Source organism: Brassica oleracea, chromosome C7 (assembly GCF_000695525.1).
Source record: "Brassica oleracea var. oleracea cultivar TO1000 chromosome C7, BOL, whole genome shotgun sequence".
Lineage (NCBI taxonomy): Eukaryota > Viridiplantae > Streptophyta > Magnoliopsida > Brassicales > Brassicaceae > Brassica > Brassica oleracea.
In genome coordinates this window covers 6,957,108-6,964,057 of record NC_027754.1, presented here as the reverse complement: position 1 = coordinate 6,964,057, position 6,950 = coordinate 6,957,108, and the positions used below count along the sequence as shown (strand labels likewise).

At 39.6% G+C, this 6,950-nt stretch overlaps 1 pseudogene; it reads right to left on the bottom strand.

The window, feature by feature from the left end:
• Window positions 1-2,001: 2,001 nt before the first annotated feature.
• On the bottom strand, window positions 2,002-4,705 carry LOC106302466 (annotated as a pseudogene).
• Between the last annotated feature and the right edge of the window lie 2,245 nt (window positions 4,706-6,950).

The following is a 6,950-nucleotide window of genomic DNA, read 5'->3' as shown; positions in this document are numbered from 1 at the left end:
TCGGATTGTTTTTGAACTAGAATGTTGCCACCATATAAACTTATGGCTTTATCTCTGAAATCATTGTAATTCGAATGCAACACTTCATAGTTCATACCTAAAGAACTTTGCTTGCCGGCTCTTGGAAGTTGCTCGGGGAGTTCTGATCTTCTGATGATTTCAACATACAATATGCACAATCGGTTCTCTTTATCAAAGGACGATAGATAACCACAAAGGTCTTCATCATCAGAAATGATAAATTGTTCCTCACACCCAACCAGCAGTGGAATGTAACTCAATTTCAACTTCACAGAACTTTCATCAAACGCAAGCTTCTTGCATATCCGTGCTTCTACCATTGAAAGAGTTATATCATCCACTTTATTCTTAAACACTAAACTATGCATCTGACCTTCGCATTTGAAATGTATGATGACGTTGTTGCTCATTGGATCCTGCCAAGACAACCATTGAATACCATTCATTATGCATAGAAAAATGCCAAAAAATTAATTCACAAGCGTAAACTTATTTAGTAATAACTAATTCAGTAATACCATTATTACTAGCTATACTACAGTTATCAGTAATACTAGCTTCACTAGTTGTCCTGTCTTACCGGTATTGATTCTCAAATCTACATTTAATGTACTACGATTCAAACAATGCAACTAATTTCCTACTCAATTGAAGTCATAATGGACCAACTGGACCTCCAACAACATCTAAATCCATTCCAATCACGTTTTCAAAATCGAGCTTTGTAACAGTTATACATACCTGTTTTCACCTTTCTACAGTGGACGGTAGATCAGCCTTGGACTGGGGATTCGATTGATGAAGAAACGGTGGAGGACGGAAGATCGACCCGGAGGAGCTTCGACTGGGAGAGGAGAGCCAAATCGAGGGAGAGGAACTGAGCTCAGTCGCGTCGTCGGGCTTTCTTTCAATTTTTCTCACCTCCAAACACAAAAGAGATGAGACCGCAACTGCTTAATTTATTTTCGGATTTTATTTAATTTATTTTCTTTTCCTTGAGGCCAATTTCGTAATTGCAGATGCTTCAATGAAATAGAAGGATATTGAGATTTGTAGAGGATATAAGTGATTTAATTTCTTTTGTAGAAGGGCGTATGAGGTGATGCCTCCTTCAACTCTCCCTTTCTGTGGCGGCTAAGATTGAGGAAGAACTTGGTTAGGTTTAGATAGGTTTAGCTATAGTAAATTGGTTTAATTAGGGCTAGTTAATAATTGTAATTTGTAATTGTAAACCAATTTATAATTATAAACTATGTAAACCAAATTTTAATTTTTATAAATACAAACCGATTTAAGTATAAATTAATTTCTACTGTATATTTTTATTTTTAAATAATTAACTAAAAATAAATAATTTAAAATTAAATAATTTTAATGTAAATAATAACAAGAAAAGGATGCTTCTTGTGTGCTGGAATGGCTCGTATTCCCCATGTCTCGTCTCCTTTACAAGGTGAGGCTCTTGGTTTCCTCTACGCTTTGCAACATGTGTGGATTAGAGGATGGAGATCAGTATGGTTTGAGGGTGATAGCATCCAATTATCTGGCATAGTCAATACAATACAACCACAACATGTTGAGTTAGGTAATCTCCTTCATGATATAAGGCATTGGAAACTGTTCTCTAGCAGCTATCAATCGTGAAAAGAATGCGGCAGCGGATGCTCTTTCTAAGCGTGTTCGTGAGACTGATGTTGATCATTTGTTTTTTTCGGTTCCACCAACTTGGTTAATACCTTATTTGTATTCACCTTATACAGTTTAAACTATAATATGATGTTGTTTCAACAAAAAAAAAAGCGCAATAGTATATCATAATATGATAGCTGTACAAAAAACTGCTATCTAATGTGTCTGATCTACTATGACGCGCGATGATACAACGCTTCAGAAACCGCTATCGTATCGATAGATAGCGTTTTCAGTCTGATAAAAAAGCCTTTTTTCTTGTAGTGACATCTGTCTCCATGTTCCTTCTCCTTAATTAGCCCTGTTGGCTTGCATTCCAAGCAAACTTGTCCACCATTTTATCGTCTTGCTCCTCATCATCTCCTCCAACACCCCAACCTCTGCCTTCATCACCACATGTTCCTCCTCCTTGACATTCTCTTTCAGCCACTCCTTCATCCCCAAATTTCCAGGTTCGAGGCTCATCTCACCGTTCACCATTTCAATCTTGTACATCTCAAACTTCAGATTCTTTGTTGGGTAATTGTTAACAAACCATCCTGTTCCAATACTTCCTTTTCAACTGTCCACATCGCTAAATACTTTCCTTTAGTAGTTTCCAATGTTCAAGAAAACCAAAAATCAAAAAAGTAGACTGGGTAGCTCCCAATGTTCAAGAAAACCAAAAATCAAAAAACTAGACTGGGATTTCAAAAGTGTTACCGTTTAGGGATTATGCTCTCTCTCTTGAGCTCTTGAGCTCTCTTCAACTGCGAACTGCTTCTCTTCTCCGACCAATCAAAAGTTTTACCGTTTGATTCATCATCTCTTTCAGTATCATCCCCCCCAAGAGGGTCTTGCACCAGTGGATCTATACAGTGAAATCAAATGCCTTGAATGAGCTTCTCTTCCATATGTACGTTGATGCTTCTACTCTATTCGCCATCTCCACAACAGCAACAATGTGCCTGTTAATCAGTACTCTCACAAACCCTATGTAGGTACGAAAGTTACCATATTGTCTGACAACAACAAAGCCCTCGAAATAATTCTTTTGGTACTCGTAGTCCTCTGATAACTATAAGAGTAATAACAAACTGATATAAGAGTAATAACAAACTGATAATTATAAGAGTAATAACAGACATTTTGAAGATATAACATTTCAATCTTAAGACCTAGGAGATGCAATAATGATGTACCGGAGGTGATAAAAGAGTTGATCGGAGCCGCTGCCGAAGTGTAAGCCGAAGAAAGGTCAACTGTTGCGCTATTAATATTACTTGCGGTCACGGCGGTTGTAGTGGCGACTGAAGAGGCTGAGCCAAGAGGTTAAAATGGTAATGAGAGGATTCTGCGGCTATGGCGGCAGGGCCTGAGCTGTAGCGGTGATCATCTGATGGACCTTGGTCGTAGAGAATGCCTTTGAACACGTGACCTCCAGTGTTCACAGCTGTTTGTTATGCATACTCTTCGTCTTCATCGTCGATTGAGCTGACTCTCAAACACCGGAAAACCGTGGGTAAACTTACCTCCGGTGGTAAGTGACTACTCTCAAACCCTAAATTCAATAAAACTGAAAATGATTATAAAGCCAAACATAACACATATTTTAATATAAAGTTCATATAATCGAATAAAACCAAATCCTTGTAAATAAAGACTTCATTCTCACACTTAAGAATATTTGGCAAAACAAACAAAATCAGAACTTCTTATGAACCATCAAAAAGGGTTGATGTTTCACTAAAGACCGATAAATTATGTTAGTTAATTACAAACTCATAATACCTGAAGAGCTAGCATTGACTACACGGATACAAGCAAGAGCTGATCCACCACCACCGCCTTGAGCTCCATTTTCATCATCATCATCATCACCACCACCAGAGCTAGCCTCTCTGCTCCGCTTAGTTGGCAAACAAGCTAACTGGGCCTGTCTCTCACGGCGTTTAGCAGCAGGGACCCACGTACTCTTCACATGGGTTTGATAATCAAACCCTCGGCTCTTGCAACAAGTACGGCATCTCATATAAGGAAAATCTTTCTTGGCTTGATTCCCACAGTCTTGGCAATTCATGCTTCTTTCCTGGTTACTGCCTGGTTACCGTAAACCTTCCCGTGGAGGATCTCACCGGCCCATGGTCGGAGACGACGTTGAAATACAAACTTCGATTACTACTCCTGTTATTTTTATGGGTGCTACCACTTGGAACCATACCAAAAGAGTAGAAATTTGTAGGAGGAGCCACGTGGTTTTGTTGTTCTTGTTGTTGCTAAAAATATTGGGGTGGCCAGAAGAAAGATCTATTGACTCTAACCAAGTAATCTTGTTAGGAATTGAATCCAACTTTGTGCTTTAGAATAACTTTATGAATCAAACGTATTCTTTATTCAATATCTCAAAGAAGTTTCACAATAACAATAATAGAGATCACAAGTGTGATAACCAAACTAAGAACTCTAAGAACTTATTTGCTATGCTCTTAATCTCTCTCTATGCCTTTGTTATTTGCTTTTTATCGGATAATTGTAACCTTCACCTATGGCCTCCTTTTATATTGGATCACATATTCCTTGTCCTCTGTAACTTTGTATATTTTCCTATTGTCTTTGGGAAAATATTGACCGACATTCTTGACAAAAGGAAACTAACGTTCCTTTGGTTTTGTGCAGGTTCCTTGCTGAGCTGGGCTTGAAGTGTTAAAGTTGAGGCCCACTTTACAAACTCCACCTGGCCCAATTTTAACTCTTCGGTGTCTTCCTCGTTTTCATCGACGACGATCAAAGACCATTTATTTTCTTTCTCCCGACGAGTCTCGCGACGTTGATGGCGTCACACACCGGTGACTTCTCTCGTCATTTCTCCGACGAGTCCGTGTAGCTCGTACGCTGCTACAGCCTCACCACTCTCTCTCGCTTCGACTCCTTGCCGGTAGATCGAATTTCTCCAGATCTTCAGCTCGATTTTCAGCAAACTCCCACCATCTAAGCACCACCCGGTAAGAATCTTCATCCTGAAAAAAAGCTCGCGATTTCTTTTTCCTTGAAGATTTGAATCTCTAATTTCTTCTTGATGGTGATAGTTGATTAATCTTCCTTGGAGCACCTCTCCAATTAGATTTCTTTGAGTTTCCTGTATTAACCTCCTCTGTAATGTCACAGCTAGAACTTCAGTGATCAAACACATCACGTATCCTCCTTGGAACGTTACCGGCGACTCTCTCGAGCTTCCTCCGTTCTTATCAATAAACCCATCTCCCTTCAGTTTCTCTGTAAATTCTCTCACTTTACTTTAAGCTGTTTAAGACATGTTTATCTTGTCTAGTGATCTGTGTTCTCCTTTGCCAATTTAGATACTCGTCTCCCTTCAGCTGCCACTGCCGTTTAAGACGTTCTCTTAGGTATAACGTTCTGAAGCCTACTTTTCTTCATCGACTTCTATCATCCTTTACTAACTCTGTTTGATTTCCCTTAGCTTCTCCACCTTGAGCTAAGAACCTTGTGCCTCGCTTCCAAAACGCCCTTGCAGGTAACCTTTTTTCTTCTCCTAAGCCTTCCCATTATCGCTTAAGAAATAATCCGGAGTTACTGACTCATTATTTCTTCCTTTTGCGAGACATCTTCGATAATGGAGTTACCTGCGGCGTTCTCTTGTTTATTCGTTGATGTTGAGAAGATCAAAGCAGAGATCAAATTTAGGCCCGGGTAAGGCTTTAGTTAGGAAATCTGCTGGATTCTTGCTAGTATGGATTTTAGATAGGTGAACCTTGCCTTCTGCTACAACGTCTCTGATGAAATGGTATTTAGTGTCTATGTGTTTAGTTCTTTCGTGATGAACATGATTCTTTGCTAGGGCTATAGCACTTTGTGAATCGCAGTGAATCTTAACACTTTCTTGTTCAAAACCCAACTCTCCACATAATCTTCTTAACCATATAGCTTCTTTCGCGGCTGCAGTAAGAGCCATGTACTCTGCTTCAGTTGTCGAAAGAGCTACCACGTCTTGTAGACTCGATTTCCAGCTAACCGTGTTTCCCCAAACTTGAAACACGAAACCTGTAACTGATCTTCTTCGGTCAAGGTCAGTTGCATAATCCGAGTCGCAGAATCCTTGAATACTAAACTCCGAGTGCTTAGTAAATGTAAGACACCTTCTTGTAGCACCTTTAAGATATCGTAAAACCCACTTTGCTGCTAGCCAATGCTCTCTTCCCGGTTCTGACATGAAACGGCTGATGAGTCCAACGGCATAGCCTAAGTCAGGTCTTGAACCGACCATGGCGTACATTATACTTCCAACCGCGCTTGCATACGGTATATCTGCCATGAATTTTCCTTCTTCTTCCTTTTGATCTTTCATAAGACTCTTCAGTTTAAATTGAGTTGAGGTAGGCGTATTCACTGCCTTAGCTTCAGTCATATTGAATGATTTCAGAACCTTCTCCAAGTAGTTCTGTTGAGACAGTTTTAAAATTCCCTTCTTTCTGTCTCTTATGATGTCCATTCCTAATATTCTTGAAGCTTTTCCCAAATCTTTCATCTCAAACTCTTTGTTTAAACTCTCTTTGACGCTGTTGATTTCTTGTTTATCTCCCGAAGCTATTAGCATGTCGTCGACGTATAGAAGTAGGTACACGGCCTGTTCTATGTTGACGTTTCTCATGTAAACACATGGATCTTCCTTGCTTCTTACAAACCGCTGGCTCTTCATGAAACAATCAAACTTGAGATTCCATTGCCTTGGAGATTGTTTCAATCCATACAATGACTTCTTTAGTAGACAGACCTTATTTTCATCTCCTTTCTTTATGAATCCTTCTGGTTGATTCATTAAGATTCTTTCTTCCAAGTCTCCATGAAGAAAAGCTGTTTTAACGTCCATCTGCTCAAGCTCATAATCCCTGTTGACCACGAGAGATAACATTAATCTGATCGACACATGCTTCACCACAGGTGAGAACACTTCATTGTAGTCGATCCCCTCCTTTCGAGAAAATCCCTGTGCTACCAATCTGCCTTTATACCTCGGATCTTCCACTCCAGGTATTCCAGGCTTTAATTTGAAGATCCACTTGCTGCCTATGACTTTTGCATTCTCAGGTCTTTCAATTAGCGTCCAAGTGCCAGCTCTTTGAAGAGAGTCCATTTCATCCCCGGCAGCATTCTTCCAAAACTTGCTTTTCTTGCTTATTATAGCTTCTTTAAATGACTTTGGCTCGTTGATTTCTATCTCTTCAGATGCGGCTAAAGCATAAGCT